We start from the raw sequence: 18,873 nt of genomic DNA, 5'->3' as shown, positions 1-18,873 counted from the left end.
ATATTTTAAGAAAATGGCTCTAAAAGATTAAGAGGGCTGAGACGTTTTTAGAAGAAAAACACAGAATTGCTGCAAAACATTCCTCAGATGGGACACCTCACACTACCATGGAAACTGTGACACTGAACAGCCATCAAGAACTAAGGGTGAAGCTAAAGGCATCTAGGGGAAACAGAGATTCGGTTGAAAGCTAAAAGGGTCCTCAAGAGCTCATGTAGTTTAAACCCCTCAATTCACAGATGAGGAAATTCAGGCCCAGACATGGCATATGACATACCCAGTACACTCAGAAGATTCAGGAATGGGACCAGGTCATATCAGAACCCACTGGATTCAAAGTTTTGCTACTTACTGGGGCTGCCAGCTACATCAGCAAGCACTCTGAGCTATTAAACTGGAATGATATCTCTACTTTGATCAATTCCATAAAGGCAAAAATAATATCATTATGCAGAGCACCAATGACTGTAATAGTTCGAACATCAAATAATCTTTTTTTTTCAAATACTCTTTCTGAGTCAAAGACAATTTTGAGAATCTTAAAATACTCAGATTTTAAATTTTAAAAAATTTTAAAAATTTTTTAAAAGACCATTGTGCCAGAAAAATATAAAAACATCCTGAATGCTGCCTTCCATTTCAGAGGTACATGGAACCCCTAAAATCCACATATGCATTCTCTAAGGATCTATGGACCTCCCTGAAAAAAAAAAAAAAAAAAAAACCATTGTGTTTCCTCCCTAATGTCTCCATCCTACAGCTAGATTTTAAATTTAGGAATACCTAAGCTCTGAAATAAACCTTGAACTGTTCCTTACATTCAGGGAGTACTGTTGGATGCTTTTCTAACCCACCCTCCTTGAAGTGTGTGCACCTGTAGACACAATAGCAGGGACGAATAGGTGTCATTAGTAACCAATGTGTTTCCCGCCAGTCCTTCCTGCCCTTCCACACATCTGAGAACAAGCCCATGAGAGGGGGCTGGAGGAACACCCACTGCCAAGCAGCCAAGAAAGCTAACTGGTCCATTCAGGGACTAGACTCCAGACTCTTGTTCATTTATGTTAATTTAAAAAAAAAAAAAAAGACTCTCCTTCAAAGTAAATGCACACGTATGCTGGACTTCCAACTTAATGTATTTCCCATTATTCACAAGACCTGTGTATATGTCTGTACAATAACGAATTCTCTACTGACCAGCTCTTCTACATTTCTATCATACTGGCGCGTGATGATGAACATCTTGCTTTATGTAAAAGAAAGTCAAATAAATTAACCACCTTTACAACTGCGTCGGAGTTCCTCCATAGGGCGCTTGATGATGAACATCTTGCTTTATGTAAAAGAAGGTCAAATAAATTAACTACCTTTACAACTGCATCGGAGTTCCTCCATAGCCAAGAGAGAACATAACATTTAAATGTAACAGTTTGGGGCGCCTGGGTGGCTCAGTGGGTTAAAGCCTCTGCCTTCGGCTCGGGTCATGATCCCAGGGTCCTGGGATCCAGCTGTACGGGCTTTCTGTTCAGCGGGGAGCCTGCTTCCTCCTCTCTCTCTGCCTGCCTCTCTGCCTACTTGTGATCTCTATCTGTCAAATAAATAAATAAAATCTTTAAAAAAAAAAAGTAACAGCTTAAAACAAAACAGTAAATTAAAGTTTTAATTAGCTTTCACTATCTACGTTAGGTGTGTACTCCCATTCGCTTAGGAAATCTTAAGTAGGGTGCTTGAAAAGCTATTACATTCATTCAATCCATATTTATTTAGCAACTACAATGAGCCACATATTTTAACCATCCAGATCCCAGAGCCACACAAATCTACAGCTCCCAGGGGCCAGGCTCAAGGCTACTCAGTGCCCGGCACTCCATGGAGACCACTGCTGATCTTCACAGTAACCCTGCTGTGCAATATCCCTGGGAGAGTCTACCCGGTTTCTTCCAGTGCCATCATCAGTGTAATAAAACATCTTAGTTTTACACTTTTCCCTGTGATAATCTACAAGAGAATACACTCTGGTCAGACTTTTGAACCAGACCTGCTGCACAGATTTTTGTCTGCATCCCTTACTGTGCGGTGCTTTTTTTCATCTCCCCCCTCACTGTCAGGCTGTCAAACTGAAACTTCTGCTGTCGTTGCAGGTGCCAATAACTGCTCCCTGCCTACCGCTTCACCACTGCCAGGCTCCAGGCTTCGAGGAATCAGATAAATCATCTTGCTTCAATTATGTGTTTAGGGGGAGTTGATAAGCCCCCACAGAACCAAATATACAGCTTTAGTACAAGGGCTCTGCCACAGCTGCCTGTTGGCCGGCACCCTCGCCCTGGGACTGGCCAGGTGAGCGTCCCACAGTTGAAATGGCAGGAGCAACCTCTGGGCTAACACCCCCAGGCGGGACTACACCAGATTTATGACTCATTACCTCTTTCGTGATAAGTTCTTAACACTTGAGGGTGGTGAGAAATTTAGCCATCGTTAATGACAAAAGGACAAGAAATTATATTATTTTAGGAATGACTTATGTCCAACACTAAAGAAAAGTTAATGACAAAAACTGGGAGGCACCAGAATATATTCCTAAAGGAAGTTCTGGGATCATCATCTTAGTTGGGTACTCCTAAATCAAATATCCATTAATTTAAAAAGATTTATTTGTGTTTCTAGCAAGAGCCAAATGGATAGATCAAATACATTTGGAAAGTCCTTGCCAAAAGAAACAAGATTTCCTATTTCAATATATACTGACATCCTTAAAAAGGACTTCTGCTCAAACAGAAGTCTTCGATTTAATAAAAACTGTTTAACGTGACAAGACATCATTGGATCAGACAGACCCCTCAACCCACCCGGGCGTGTAATTGCCCCATTTGCCATCTGTGGAAAACGCCAGCCAAGAGTAGGAACTAATTTCAAGTGCCATCAGTTTTTTGGCCTCAAAAGCCACCAACGAGCTCTGCAGCTTTTCATTTCTGTGTGTGCCTTTCCTGCCCTGCCCCTCACCCCTTCAAACCTGGAAGAAGGAAGGAGAGAGGCAGAACCCTGCCCTGAGAAATGAGTCGAGAACAGTGTGGGCTGGTGGAGCCGGTGAGGTGGGCTAGTTTGGCTGGAAGTGGGGTGCACCCATAGAAGGCCTAGAACAGAGACGAAGGTGCCACAGCAGTGAGAGGGAGCCGCTCTCAACTGGGTCGTGTTGCAAAGCAGCCCTGCCCAGGCAGGAGCAGAGAAGTGTGCACACTATCGGGTTACCACATGAATCACCCAGACAACCCACAGGGACATTTAGTGTCTGGGACAGGGAACGGTAGGTTTTCCAACTGTCGGCTCTTGTAAATAATTTAAGAGTAGATTGATATGCAAACTTTCTATGAGGTAGTTTGTACACACTAATAGTGAAAGCTGATCTCAATATCTAGAAGTCAACAATGTGAGCCAGACATTTATAATGAGAAAACAAAACAAAACCAACAAAACAAAACACATATTATACCCAGGGCCACTGCAGCCAACTCCCATAGAACACTAAATCCTCCTTGTCATCTCCTCCCAACCCCTAAGGAATTAAACTGATTTACTCAAGAAAGAGGTCATGGAAGACAAAACGCTGCCAACTACCCATTCAGAGACAATTCAGGGTTCCCTCACCAACCACTGCTTGCTTCAATATTTAAAAGAGAAAAGCACTGCCTTTTTATTAAGCCGTAGCTTTAAAAGAGAGAATACGTTCCCTTCAGGGAAACAAACATGTTGTTCCCCTCAAATGGAAAGAGTAGATGCAAACATCTATAATTTTAGATCATCCCAAGCCTGAATCCCACCTTTCAACGTCTTCCTATCTGAAAGGGACTCCTGAAATGATCTGACACTCGAAGACTTTGCCACATTGTTCCCGCGGGATAACTTGATAGGGGAGCAGTAGGTCAGCACATTACTGCTCTCAGCCCCCGGGGTGGGGCACGCAGCAAGGGGATAAAGGCTGTCCCTGGGACAGAAGCCATCACTGACTGATGGGTGCCATGGAGTGTCAGAGGCCGGGTGAGCAGTTGATTACCCAGAGCCGAACTCCTTCCCAACCCTAACCAAGAAAATGTCCTCATCCAAGGGGTTTGGCTAAAAAGGTCCCTTAAGAGTGAACACTAACTTTGAGACTCTTCTCATGTAAGAACAAGGATGAACTTGCTCTGAGACTGAACTAAAATTCCAAATTTAAAAAAAAAAAAGAGTTTTTAAATCATGATCTTCTTTGTACTTCCTATGCCTCTCCTATGGCCTCTTCAGTAATCTAATAATTATTGGATCTAATAATTATTATTATGTTTACTACTTACTCAACCATTTCTTCACAAAGTTTGTCATGTACATAAATCATGGGAGATTTTATTAAAATGTAGAGTCTGATTCGGGTGTGGAGCAGGGCCCGAAATTCGGAACTCCTCAAAGGGCCCAGGTGATGCCAGCCCCCAGGTAACTTTGAGTTAGCACAGTACTAGACTGGACTGCCCCTTAGGGGCAGGGATCTCATCTTTTGATCTCCATTATATCTTAGGATAGCTACACACTGCCAGGAGGAGTGGCTGTTGGTAGACAGAACCATCTATTCATTTGCATGTACCTCTTTCTTTTGATCTTAACATGTTTTAGGAAAAGGAGATAATGAGACCTCTACAGCACTCATTACTTTATCACTAAATTCCAAAAGGCAAAAGCAAAGAAAAATTTGGTAGCTGACCAAAAATATATATAATTCTGAATTAAAGAGTACTAATGAAATTCTGTTGGTCATAGAGTTAGACTGCTTCACTTTGAGAAGAGGGTCATTAACCGCGAGGCTCTATGCTTTTCTTACTCTGTTAGGACATTCTGCCCTGCTTCCATCTGCTGAGACTCCAGAATCCAGGGATCCGGCTCAGAATCCGTGGCAATCAATAATGAGCCAAATTTAAAAATGCAGCCCCCATCTTACCTTATAATCTACACAGACAGGGCAGGACCTCCTGTGTTCCACCTATGAATGTAGTTGTTCTGTGGTGGTGGAAATTTTTTTTTATCAGTTTTTCCTGGTATCTTTTAAGACAAAGAAAATTTTTCCATCAACTTTTAAGTGACCCTCTAAGGGTCACTTGTTTTTTTTTTGTAAAGCCATATTCACTGTGGGCCCTATATATCTGGTTTTTCAACAGACATTTTATCAATTTGGCTACCCTTTATTACACTGCTACGCCATGGCAAACATGTTAGACATTGCTAATAACTTCAGTGAGTCCACTGACCCAGACAAATCTTACTTCTAATGATGTGAGTAAACAAAATTAGGCATAAAGTACATGAAAGTCATACATTTGTGGTACCCTGTACTCACAAACAGGAAAGAAACAGAAACGCAAATATGTATCTGGGATTATTGCAATTCCCCCTAGCCATCAGTTTTTTACTATTTTAAGCAATGGGAAAGAGCCCAAATAAAGGGATTGGTTCAAATATTTACTGATCTCCTTCTGGGAGATCAGTCAGGCAGGCTGATTCTAAAGCACAGAAGTCAGAACCCCGTCCTGGAATTTTAAGTGTATTTTAGGACAAAAGATATACACACAGCTATTTTTAACTTAGTGCAAGAAAGAAAATAAAGGAAACAAGTAGGGTCCTTAAGTCAAGTAGGGTCTCTGGCAGGGTTCTGCAGGGTGAGAGGTACTCTCAGAAGAACTTCCTGGTGATCGGGGGTTTGGCCAATCAATGGTGTCTTGGTAAACCATATGGGGTGAGGGGTGTGGGAAGCCCTGATCCATAGTATTTCCATGTAAACACTTCAAATATGGCCAATTTCAAGTTACCAACAATTCACAACCAGCATGCTAAAATCGTAAAAATTTCACAATACCCAAAGTATGGAGATAGCCCAGATGTCCATGGACTGATGAATGGATAAAAAAGATGTGGTATACATACACAATGGAATACTACTCAGGTATCAGAAAAAATGAAATCTTGCCATTTGCAACGAAGTGGATGGAATTAGAGTGTATTATGCTAAGTGAAGTAAGTCAGTCAGAGAAAGACAAATACCATATGATTTCACTCATATGTGGAATTTAAGAAACAAAACTGAATGGGCAACAGACACATGAAAAAGTGCTCCACATCACTCGCAATCAGGGAAATACAAATCAAAACCACGCAAGCTACTACCTCATACCAGTCAGAATGGCTACAATTAACAAGTCAGGAAATGACAGATGCTGGCAAGGATGCAAAGAAAGGGGAACCCTCCTACACTGTTGGTGGGAATGCAAGCTGGTGCAGCCACTCTGGAAAACAGTATGGAGGTTCCTCAAGAAGTTGAAAATAGAGCTACCCTATGGCCCAGCAATCACACTACTAGGTATTTACCCTAAAGATACAAATGTAATGATCCAAAGGGGCACATGCACCTTAATGTTTAATAGCAGCAATGTCCACAATAGCCAAACTATGGAAAGAACCTAGATGTCCATCAACAGATGAATGGATAAAGAAGATGTGAGATACACACACACACACACACACACACTGGAATACTACGCAGCCATCAAAAGAAATGAAATCTTGCCATTTGCAACAACATGGATAGAACTAGAGGGTATTATGCTGAGTGAAATAAGTCAATCAGAGAAAGATAATTATCATATGCTGTCTCTGGTATGAGGAATTTGAGAGGCAGGGTGGAGGGTTGTGGGGGGTAGGGAGGGAATAAATGAAACAAGATGGGATTGGGAGGGAGACAAACCATAAGAGACCCTTAATCTCACAAAACAAACTGAGGGTTGCTGAGGGTGGGCGGGTAGGGATAGGGTGGCTGGGTTATGGACATCGGGGAGGGTATGTGCTATGGTCAGTGCTGTGAAATGTGTAAACCTGATGATTCACAGACCTGTACCCCTGGGGCAAATTATATGTTAATAATAAACAAAAGAAAGAAACAAACAAACAAAACTGATGAACATAGGGGAAGGGAAGGAGAAATAGAATAAGATAAAAACAAAGAGGGAGGCAAACTATAAGAGACTCTTAACTACAGGGAACAAATGGAGGGTTGCTGGAGGGGAGGTCAGTGGGGGCGATGGTGTAATTGGGTGACAGGCATTAAGGAGGGCACTTGATGTAATGAACACTGGGTATTATATGCACCTGAATCACTAAATTCTGTCCCTAAAACTAGTAACACACTCTGCAATAACTAACTTGAGTTTAAATAAAATCTGAAATAATAAATACAATAATAAAATAAAAAATGAAAAAAAAACATAAAATCCTAAATATTTAAGAACGGGATTTCAAAGCCAGTACACACTGGCTCCAGTATACCAATGAATTGGGCTAACATGATAATTTGGCAAAAACAATGGGTTAGTAGAATATTAACAGCCCTACAATCACTAATGTTTTAGTGTTAGTAATGGGGGGAAAGAAAAAGGGTGTGCAGCTGTGATTAAGGGAAGGCCCTTGACAAAGGAGTTTATCCTGGATTATCCAGGTGGGCCCCAAAGGCATCTTTTCAAGTCTTTTATAGGAGAGGGGCAGTGGGAGACCTTGCAGAGAAGCAATGTGAGCATGGGAGCACAGACGGGAGCTATGTAGCCACCAGCTGAGGAGAGAAGCCGGGCCACCAGAAGCAGGAAGAAGAAAAGGATAGAGTCTTCCCTTAGAGCCTCTGAAGGGAACACAGTTCTGCCAACACCTCAATTTCAGACTTGTGGCCTCCAGAACTGTGAGAGAATACATCTACATCTTTTAAGTCACAGTGTTTGCGGCTTTTTTTTGCAATAGCCTTAAGAAACAGGTTTGGGGGACACCAAAGGAGAGTTTTGCCCTCTGTGACATCTCTAAGCATTTCTGTTCATTTTATAGGAATTAGTGGAAGCTGCTTCAACTGTCAACAACTGCCAACTTTTAAAAAAATACTTGATGGGAAGAACACTAATAAGGGTCTCGAAGTATAGATACCACGCTTCTAAGTAGTTTGCACTGACTTGGCAACACAGTGTGACCTCATGCCCCTCCTTTCTGAATCTTTTAGTCTTTGACAGGTAAGTATGCTTTTCCTTTCATAATAAGAAAAATAAAAGGCTGGAAGTTTCAAGGTTCCACTTCTTAAAAATTCAGTTTTAAGCCAATAATGCCTGATTTGACTGTTTGGGAGAAAAATATCTTTTTTTAAATTTGGAAAATACTTCCAGTTCTTCCTGTTTTTTTCCCCCTTTTTTTGTAGTTTTTTTTTTTTTTTTTTAAAGGGCAGTTTTAGATTCACAGCAAAACTGAGAGGAAGTTTTCCCATATACCCCTTTCTCCCATATAGGAAAATATTTTTAGTTTTGTGTTAAATAGATCATGATGTGATAAAAAGCACTACTTTTTTTTTTTTTGCCAAAGTGGCATTAATTTGAAGAGTAATTTTTAAATTATTGAGAATATGTGGATGAATACAATCAGTAATCTTCAAAGTATTCCTTCTCCTCAAATCCAAATAATCCCTTTTCCCCGGGGCATAACTGAGTGAAAACGAATGATAAATTCAAACCTTAAAAAAAAAAAAATTGGTGGGGCAAAGAAAACTCTGAGAAGTTCCGAAAGCACTGAGCAGACAGTCATCGCACTCACATTCAACTTTCTTGCCTTTCAGGCAGCCAGGCTGTTTGACGCCATCTTGAGAGTAAGTGTGGAGTCAGAATGAAAACAACACACCCTTTCCCATTAGATTATTCCCCTCTAACAAAAACCCTGGGAAATGTATTAGTACACATATTTGATATTTGTAGATACTGAGCATAAAGGTGATCAAACAACTTGCCTAAGGTCCCCAAGTTATTTAGATAGCAGAGCTGAGACTTGAAAAAACATGTGATGGATGAGGCACCTGGGTGGCTGAGTCGGTTAAGTTTTGGCATAGGTCATGATCTCAGGGTTCTGGGATGGAGCCCTGCGTTGGGTTCCACACTCAGGGGAGAGTCTGGTTCCCCCCACCCCTCAAATAAAAAATATATTTTTTTAAATGAAGGGGCGTCTGCCTGACAACAAAACCTTAGCCTTCCCTTCTCCCTACTCATGGCCACAGCCTTCAGGTCTCTCAGGGGCCTACCGTAATGCCCTGAGGAATGGGCTGCCCGGCTTTCAGCTGTGCCCCCTTCAAAGCTGTCCTCCATGTGCCAACTCATACCATACTCCAAGCCCCTGGTGCTTGATGCATGATTAATAGCACTCGTCTTCTCCACTTGCTTAACTTTTATGCACTCTTCACACCTTCGACCAGGAGCTATCTAGCCCAAATAAGCAAACAATTACTGGGTACTAACTATACCACTAAACTAGTGCTACATAACAAACGACTCCAAAACTCAAGTGGCTTAAAACAAACAATCACTTATGATTTCTCATCACTCTGTGGGTTGTCTGGAGGTCAGCTAGTTCAGGCTGGACTCAGTTGGGGGTGGCTCTGCTCCAAGGCAGCTGTCCCAGGATGCTCAAGACTGAGGAATTTCCCAGGATATAGAACTTGTTTTAAAACTGGGGCAGTCCCAAGTATCCCAGAATGTTTGGTCACCTTAGGTTAGCCTCTGCGTGCCTCTAGGTGGCTCTCCTCCCCATCCTAGGACCAGTACAAGCTTATCTTTCTCACAGCAATGGCACCAAAGAGCAAAACTCAACTACCCAAGCCACCTCTGCATTGAAGCTGCTAACATTCCATGGGCCAAAGCACGCCAAGCATGACCAGGGCTTCACGCACAACGATACACTCCCATCATCCAAGCAAGCCAGGGGGAGGAGATGGATGGTTCTGAATCTCATGTACCATGGGCACCTCCTGGTCAAGTTACCAAGGGTTAAAGACTCCTAGGACACCATTCCTGACTGCAAGGATTAGATTGTTAGATGCCCTGCCTAATCTGTTTCCAAAGCACCACATAAAGAGAGAGGCTGCATTTACCCCATCACATCTCAGTCATTAAGAACCGTAAACTGGGAAAACCAAGCCTTATGTCACCATGTGCACAGTACCCGGAATACATTAAGGATCAAATCAATGCTTGTTAAATTAAACGGGTCAGTGACATGCCCTTCATCACTACTTTTCAACTTTCTCCTATTAAATGTACTCCAGTTTCTTTACTGGACTTTCTTTGATATTCTCCCACAAGAAATGCTAGCTTACATGCAGGGGTCAACAAAATTTTGGAAAAGAGCCAGACAGTAAACATTTCAAGCTTTGTCTCTGTTGCAACTACTCCATCTGCCACTGTGGCAAAAAAGTAGCCAGATGATAAGTAAACAAAATCAGGGTGGCTGGGTTTCAATAAAACTGTATTTACAAAAATAGGTGGTGGCCTGTATTTGGTTCACAGAATATAGTTTGCTGACCTTTGATTAGAAAAAGAAGTATAAGCGGTGCTGAGAGTTGTGTGGACTACCCAAGCATAGACAGTTCACAAATGTTTACCAAACTGTGTTCCTTAGGACACGTGTATCGGAATCACGACGGATTGGGGTGCAGGAGGGAGGGAACCAGAAGGGCTTATTAAAAATGCACATTCCTGGAGTCTATTTAATACACACCTCTGGAGAGAACCTGAGAGTCCACATTTAAACAAGCTTCCGAGATGCATCTTTTGCATGCTAAAATTTGAAAATCACTAGTTTCAATACCTAAATTCAACATCTAAATTATATTAGAATATCAAGTAAATGTGTAGAGTTCAAATCCCTACTTATAATATCACTGAAAATGTACAAACATCATAGATATAATACCAAATACATACAACATAAACTAGGATGATATACTAAAAATGTTATCAGTGGGTATTATAAGCAGAATACAGGATAACAGATTGTTTTAATTTTTTATTTTGGATTTTCTATTTTTCCATAATATGTATGCTAAACATACACCATAAAATTAAAAAAAAATTTTTTTCAAATAATCTCTACACCCAACATGGGTCTCACACTTACAACCCCCAGATCAAGAATCACACACTCCACTGACTAAGCTAGTCAGGCTGCGCTACACTGTAAAATTTTTAGTCATCTAATGTTTAATTTTCACTCAGAGTTATTAGAAACATAGGGAAAAGGAGAGAAATCAGCACAGATGTAAGAGTTAGCATTTCACCATTTTTGCTTCAGTTTTTAAAATATAAAATGTTACAGATAAATATCCTCCTGTCCCAAGTCTCCCAGTTTAGCCATTATTCTAAATTTGGTTTGTATCATTCCCAACATACTTTTCACACTTTTTCTGAATACCAGTGTGTTCATCAATAAGACACAATACTGTTTTCTCCAAGTTTCACAAATGGCATTATAATCCCCAAATATTTTTAAGATTATTTTTATAAAATAGTTAATATTAAGAACTTTTTCACCCTGCAACTAAAGGAACCATGGTGGTACCTCTTATAAACCGGTCTACCTGATCCTTTTCCTACAACCTCGTTCAGGTAATTAAAGGAACATTTCACAGCAGGATATATCCAAAAACGGATCTCTAAGTCTCTCTACTTGATGTGCAAATCTGCTTAAGGGCATGGCCTCTTATGTTTCTTGCATATACTATGTCTATAAAAATTTCACTCATTGCCTAAGAATGTTTTCTTAAAAAGCCTAACAAATTTAACCTTTCTGGAACTCATGAAAACATAACAGGCAGAATATAAAGACACCTTTATTTTTATATGTTTTTCTCTTTAGCTCAACAATTTTTACAGTCAGAGACACTGCCAACTCCTCCGACAGTCACCGAACTCTCCAAGTAAAAAGGCAATTTAAAGAAGGGGAATCTAATTGATAATGACTACTTTAGCTGTCCCTGTACAATCACATTTGTCAGCCTTCAGATAATAAACTCATGTGATAAGGAGAAATTTAGAAAACAAAAGACCTAAAGAACCCTTAAGACATTCAGAAATTTTTAGTTGAAACACTTGTTCCCCTGGGTAGAAATATGGATGGTTAAGTCAAGAGAACTTTTGTTTCTCTAATACACTACTCGGAGATATACCATCAAAGAGAACTTCAAAGAAAAGATGAAGTACTTGTACTAAAAAAACACTAGAGCCTTTCCACGAAGGCAGGCAGCCGGGAGTGGGCTGACAGAGCTCAGCAAGCACAATGAAGACACTAGAGGGAGTCCCCTCTCAACCACCCAGCCCCACCCCTAGCCCAGCCCCTCCACCGTCCCCCTCAGACATGGCAGAACCCAGACAGTGTGGCCTCAAAAGGCATCCAGGTGGGGAATGCCTTCAGTTCTCATTCCCAGGCTCAAAACCCTGCACGCTGGAGACGCCACAGACTTTCTTCAGGGTGTTATGAAAACTGAAGTGAGTAGATGCTGACATCGTTAGCGCTCCGTAATTCCCAGGTTATGTGCAAGAGCAGCAACAAAGAGGTAGCCATTGACCTTACAGGTCTTGAAGCAGGTACGAACGGGCGACAAGCGAGATGACTGGTGAGGCCGAGAGCAGGTTGATTTGAACTGCACCTGGCGCCTGGTACCTGTAGTGAGGGTATGGGGAGCTGGAATGGAGGGCCCGACTCCCTTCAGGGAAATAGTTCACTCACACCACCGTCTCCAAGGGAAGGACTGACTGAGTGCCCCCATCTCACCTATAATGACAAGATTCTCAAGTCACTGCACTTCTGTCCTATTCACAGTCATTAGGCACATTTCTCTCCCCAGAATGATGAGGCAATGAATGGCTCAAAGTAAAGTGTAAAATCTGACACCCTAAAAGGAATTACAAAAATAGCCCAGGTATGGCTACTCACCTCATTGGTAATAACATTTTAAATGGAAAAAAAAAAAAAAAAAAAGAGAGAGAGAGAGAGAGAAAGAAAATGCTATATTTTGTCAAACCACCTCTCTCTCTCTCTCTCTCTCCCAAAATGTGCTCCAGGCATTTTCCAAAATTCCCTTTGCTGATAAGTTCTCTAGGAAAAATAAATGAGCACAGAAGAAAAATGCCAGTTACTGTATAGTTCCATAAAATACACATTATTGGTTATTGTTGGTAAGAAACTGTTTAGCTAAAAGTAAGTTACATTTCAAAATAAGAAAAGGAAAAAAACGGTCTCAAATAATTTTTCTCTTTTTTTTATTAAAGATTTTTGTTTATTTATTTGACAGACAGATCACAAGTAGGCAGAGAGGCAGGCAGAGAGTGAGAGGAGGAAGCAGGCTCCCCACTGAGCAGAGAACCCGACTCGGGGCTCGATCCCAGGACGCTGGGATCATGACCTGAGCCAAAGGCAGAGGTTTTAACCCACTGAACCACCCAGGTGCCCCTCAAATAATTTTTAATCTATCACACAGTTCAATATTACTTATTCAGCACACAGGAAATTTTAGCATGCTACAGCCTGCATTTGAGATCAGGTCAAATGATGTCACTTAAGAAACTGACATCACTTAAGAATTACCTAACTGGGGCTCCTGGATGGCTCAGTCAGTTAAGCATCTGCATTTGGCTCAGGTCATGATCCCAGATTCTAGGACTGAGTCCTGCACTGGGCTCTCTGCTCACCGTGGAGCCTGCTGCTACCTCTACCTGCTGCTACCTCTACCTGCTGCTCCCCCTACCTGCTGCTCCCCATTTGTGCTCTCTCTCTCAGATAAATAAATAAAATCCTTAAATAAAAAGACAGAATAACCTAACTCATTTAAAAATTAATAAGTATGGCCTCTATAAAATGAGATTACAATGAAGTCTGAGGCAAGATCAAAAATCTAATTTCCTAAGTAGGGGATGGCCTCATACTAAAGTGTAACTAAAGAAATGGATAGCTGAAGGATGCCTGGGTGGCTCAGTTGGCTAAGCGTCTGCTTCAGCTCAGATCATGAGTCCTGGGATCGAGTCCCACATCAGGCTCCTTGCTCAGTGGTGAACCCGCTTCTCCCTCTCCCTGTAGCTCCACCTGCTTGTGCTCTCGACCTCTCTGTCAAATAGGTAAATCAAATCTTAAAAAAAGAGAAATCAATAGTCTATTAAGATGTTCTGCCACCAGCCTAATAAAGGTAGTAGAGAGGGATGTAAACAGAGGATCATCCAGAAGTATTTACAGGTGTCCAGGGTCCTCGGCCCAGCACAGTGTACTGCAAGCCCCCCGATGTTGGTGGCCCAGCACTGCCTAAGGAGATACGAGATAAGTCAGCCCCAACTGGCACTGTAGGAGTGTCTTCATTCTCAACTACGGCTGCACATCAGAAGCATCTTTTATGAGAGATTCTTATTCAATAGGTTAGGTGTAGATTAGGTTTTGGGTGTTCTGTTTGGCACACATGTTTCTTTTTAAGATTTACTTATTTGAGAGAGAGAGAGCACAAGCCGGGGAAATAGGCAGAGCCAGAGGGAGAAGGAGACAACCCCCCCACCCCAGCCGAGCAGAGAGCCTGATGTGGGGCTTGATCCCAGGACCCTGGATCAAGACCTGAGCTGAAGGCAGGTGCTTAACTGACTGAGCCACGCAGGGGCCCCTGTTTGGCACATATGTTTTTAAAAAGCTTCATGGTTTATGTTAGGTATGGCCCCCACCTCTAATTAAGAACCAATTAATCTTTAAGAAAGTTTATATCTTGTTTATAGATAGAACTGTATTAAATGCTAGTTCTGTTTCAATCAATGATATTTAAAAGAAAAGGAAGAAGCCTGCCCTTTTTCCAATTCTAATTTTTAAAAGTGTGTAAAAGGTCACTGAATGCAAAGCATGAAATTAAGCCTCCTTAGAAATACCCTGATGAGATGCTGGTGTCAGTGGTGCCCAGAATGTGAAAGCTTGGCACCCAACCAAAGGGGCAAGCATGGCCTTCCACAGTCACTGGGAAAACCAAATCCTATATTTCATGCTGATTGTTTAAAGTACAGAAGCTTGGGACCAAAGGAGATCTCAGAGATGAGCCTGTCACCTTCATTCTACAGATACGGAAACAAAGAATTGGAGAGGTGGTCTGCCACACTGTGATGCCAGCTCCAAGCCTATAGGAATCGCATCTAAACACTTTACACTGTGTGGCCCTAAGTCCAATAGGTTCACCACAAAATATTCAGAAATTGTCAGGTGTAGGTCATTGCCCAAGTTGGGACCCAGAGCAAGGCGCAGTTTAAAATGATGATGATGATGGTACACAACAACTATATTCTGCAAACCAACTGATGGTAAGAGGTGAAGCGATTTTCTGAGATCAAGCTTCTCCAACGCTCTGAAACGTGAATCCATCTGTCTTCACCACTGCCCTGAGTCACCAGAATCATCTGTCCTTGGAAGAGACAGGCAGCATGTAAAAAAAAAAAAAAAAAAATTCTTTCTGAGATTAACACAGCAAACTAATCTCAAAATGTGTTGTTATTAACATTTTAACACCTGGGCTGGAAAAAGCTCTGGAGGAGAGGAAATTAATTGTGTCAGATTTGCAACATTAAGTGTGAAAGGTTTAAATTAGAGCAGATGGCTCTATTAGAAGTAAGACTTCATGCCTCATCTACGGTCCATTGAGAATCATGTTTGCAATGCGGTCTCACATCCGGAGGCCGTTCACCAAAACAGTTCTCGAAACACCGCACAGTCTGCAGGCGGTTTACCAGTAGACGGCAGAACATAACAACCCACCTTCCATAAAGCCCCAGGCTGCGGAGGCTTAGGGGAATTCACGGGAAAGTGGGATTTGTCTTCAAACACAGGCGAGGACTAGGTTAGGAAGCAGCAAAGGAACCTAAAAACAATCAGGTATCCATTTACCTCAATAACCTACAGACTAAAATTCAGAAGCCTCTCTTGTACTTAAAATGGCAGCACTGGTGAGGACCTAAAAAAGTATTAGAGGCCAGGGTCCAGCCTGAAGCATACTCAGGCCCCCAGATCAGTGTTTCTCAAACCTGCCTGATAAGCAGCATGACCTAGTGGTGCTTATTAAAATACAGACCCTGGGGCCTCACGCCGGACACACAGAACCTCTGCAGAAAGGGCCCAGGGATCACCTGGGGGAGCCTGTCAGACAAGTTTGCTGCCCCCAGACACACACGCCTGTGTACTACCTACCTGAGGGACAGGTATCCCACAACCTAATGTGTGGCCCCACAGGTTAGGAATCACTTCCCAAGTTGTCCAGGGAAGCAACAAATGGTGGGCAGGGCTGACAAACCTCTCGAGGCTTGGCCCAGATTATGAAGGGCCAGGCAAGCCCTCCACTCAGCTGGGAGCTGTCCCGTCCACCCCTTCCTTGTCCCTCCAGGTCACCTCAAAACCTCATGGATCCCATCTTCTCACTCCCATCTTCACCCCTGCCTCCTGATCGCTGTCTACAGCCTGAATTTGCTCCCTACTTTGCATTTTCAATCTCCCCCTCACAAATTCTGTCTGGAGCTGGAAGTTAGGGCTCCACTCTGCCCACCACGCCTCCCCATACTCCCTCTTCCTCACCCGGGACTGACACCTCCTCTAATCCTGTCTGTTTCCATCCACCTCATAAATGGCAAGAATCACCTCACCACAGGCTCCACTGCCCACCTCCAGGGGGACCCTGGTTTCTCTACAACAGTTCCACTCTTACAAGGCGCTGGCTGTTCAAACCACGAGGTTTCCTTTGAAGCCCGACTCCCACCTTGCTACCAAGGCAAAGATAATAACCTTCCTCTGAACAAAACCGAGTCTGAACAAGGCTGAGAGGAGTCAAGATGTCCCTGGGCCCTTCTCCCTTCTTCCCTAGGGTAAGCTCCAGCAGCACTCCACCGTGGTGGGATCCACCTCTATGCTTATTCTGGCCCGGATATCCCGCCACGTCTGCCTCAAACCACAGCCCAATCCCGTCAAACTCAGCTTTCCAGCCACCATCGCTAACTAAATCCAAGCTTTGGGTGTTTGAGTTAGGACCCCACCATAAACTCCACCCTGCCCTTCTGGACTGGTCTCAGTGCCCCTTCCTCTGTAGCATCACTTCTGACCTGCCAAGTGACTCCTGTTTGTTTACTCACTCCATCCTGAAAGCTCACGTGGTGCCACAAGGCTGGCCCCACAGGACGCCTTAGTGTGCTTAGGTACCCCGTTATCTTTTCTCCTTTCCACCAACAGGGAACAATTCTTTGAAAAGAACAATTTTAAGTCTGTGGATGTTCACTAAAAATTTGCTTAATAGATATAATGTAAGAAATAAGGCTTTATTCCTTTCCTCCTCCTTCCCTTCCCTCCCCAAAACATGCCATTATGACAGAGAGCCAAAAAGCACAAATATGTAAATGAGGGAAAGCTGGACTCCAATCTTGCTTTCAACACATATTTATTGGCAAGTTGGTCTTGAGCATGCCTCTCTGAACCCCACAGAAAAAGTCCATAAAACAAGAGCAATATCGCCACCTACAGGGGGAAAAAAAAAAAGCAAGAAGAGCAATATCACCACCTAGTGAGGGTATGAGTCAGACACAGACCTACAGCAGACGGAAACCATTATTGTCAGACAAATCTATTTGAACGTAAGAATTTACAGGATACAGTCGGGGTGGGGGAGAATAGGTAAAGGACTACTGACACAAGTTTTTCAAGAAGGGAATACTGGCAGCAAACAGTACCTTGTGGCTTAAGCTGCAGAAAAAAGATAAAATAACAGAAATTTTCAAATATTTAACTTTGAAAGTTACCATATGAAATATTTTGGGGTTTTTCTTACACAGTTATTCTCTTATAATTAATATATTCTCATGGCCATAAATAAAACTAAAGAAAATTAATCATGACCCTTAAAAAATGGCACTTACTTGCTCCCCAAACATAATGCCAGATAAAGCAGGTTATCACTTTTAAAGAATACATAGGTAATTTCTAGGCACAGCACCAACACTTCACAGTACTTGTCAACCTAGGTTGCATGAAAGAAAACCACTGAATGAAAATAAGAGAACACAAGTTTATACAATAATGACGGCAGAAACTCTGTAGCAAGAGTTAAAAATTACAAAGTGTCAGATATGCGGGTTGCTATTCTTAAGAATTCCTTAAGGAGAAATACCTAGTATGTGTTTCAGCAGGGTGATCTAAATATTTTCTTAAAAAAAAAAAAAAAAGAAAAGAAAAGAAAGAAAGCATAATAAGGCATATCAAACAAGGTAGCTAGAAACTATTTTATAGCTTTTGAAAATAAATCCTGATAAGAATAGGACATTTGGGAGCACCTGGGTGGCTCAGTGGATTAAAGCCTCTGCCTTGGGCTCAGGTCATGATCCCACGGTCCTGGGATGGAGCCCAGCATCCAGCTCTCTGCTCAGCAGGAAGCCTGCTTCCCACCCCCTTTCTGCCTGCCTCTCTACCTGCCTATGATCTCTGTCTGCCAAATAAATAAATAAAATCTTCAAAAAAAAAAAATTGCCTGTAAATGGTAATGAACCTTTTTTCAAAAGGATTACATCTGCATCATCCTATATACCAAATGCCACAGCCATAGAAAATCAGCAGCCCACAGCTTTATAAATCAAAGTTAGTTGCTTCCTCACTTTCTGTTATGGACTCCCCTGGTCAAATTCTGTCAGAGCAGTTCACTTCAAATCTAAAAAATAAAGATTCATTTCATGAAGCCCTGATGAATCCCATCTGAAGGTCATTAAAACACACACACCCACTTCCACACAAACCAGAAAATCAGTAGAATTCAAAGACTCATTCATCTTAAAGCTGGAAGCTATGCTTAACAACACGTAATTCACACCTCCCATCAGGCACAGAAGGGACATTTGGTCATGAGATGGTGTCCCTGAGGTGGTCAGTGGCCCAGTGGGGACTAGAGCCTTAGTATCACCCTATCTGGGCTCTGCCTGCTCTACCACACGTCAGGGATGGCTCTGGAGTCAGTGAGTCTCCCTTGCTACTCTT

The 18,873-nt window shown here is 42.2% G+C and overlaps 1 protein-coding gene across 1 annotated transcript in view; it reads right to left on the bottom strand.

Moving 5' to 3' along the window:
- NHSL1 (NHS like 1) overlaps positions 1–18,873 on the bottom strand; it is a 229,637-nt gene that overhangs the window by 134,656 nt on the left and 76,108 nt on the right. The window lies entirely within an intron of this gene.

This window comes from Mustela erminea, chromosome 4, assembly GCF_009829155.1.
Source record: "Mustela erminea isolate mMusErm1 chromosome 4, mMusErm1.Pri, whole genome shotgun sequence".
Taxonomy (NCBI): domain Eukaryota; kingdom Metazoa; phylum Chordata; class Mammalia; order Carnivora; family Mustelidae; genus Mustela; species Mustela erminea.
The sequence above is the reverse complement of the archived record's forward strand: the minus strand, read 5'-3'. Positions and strand labels throughout refer to the sequence as shown.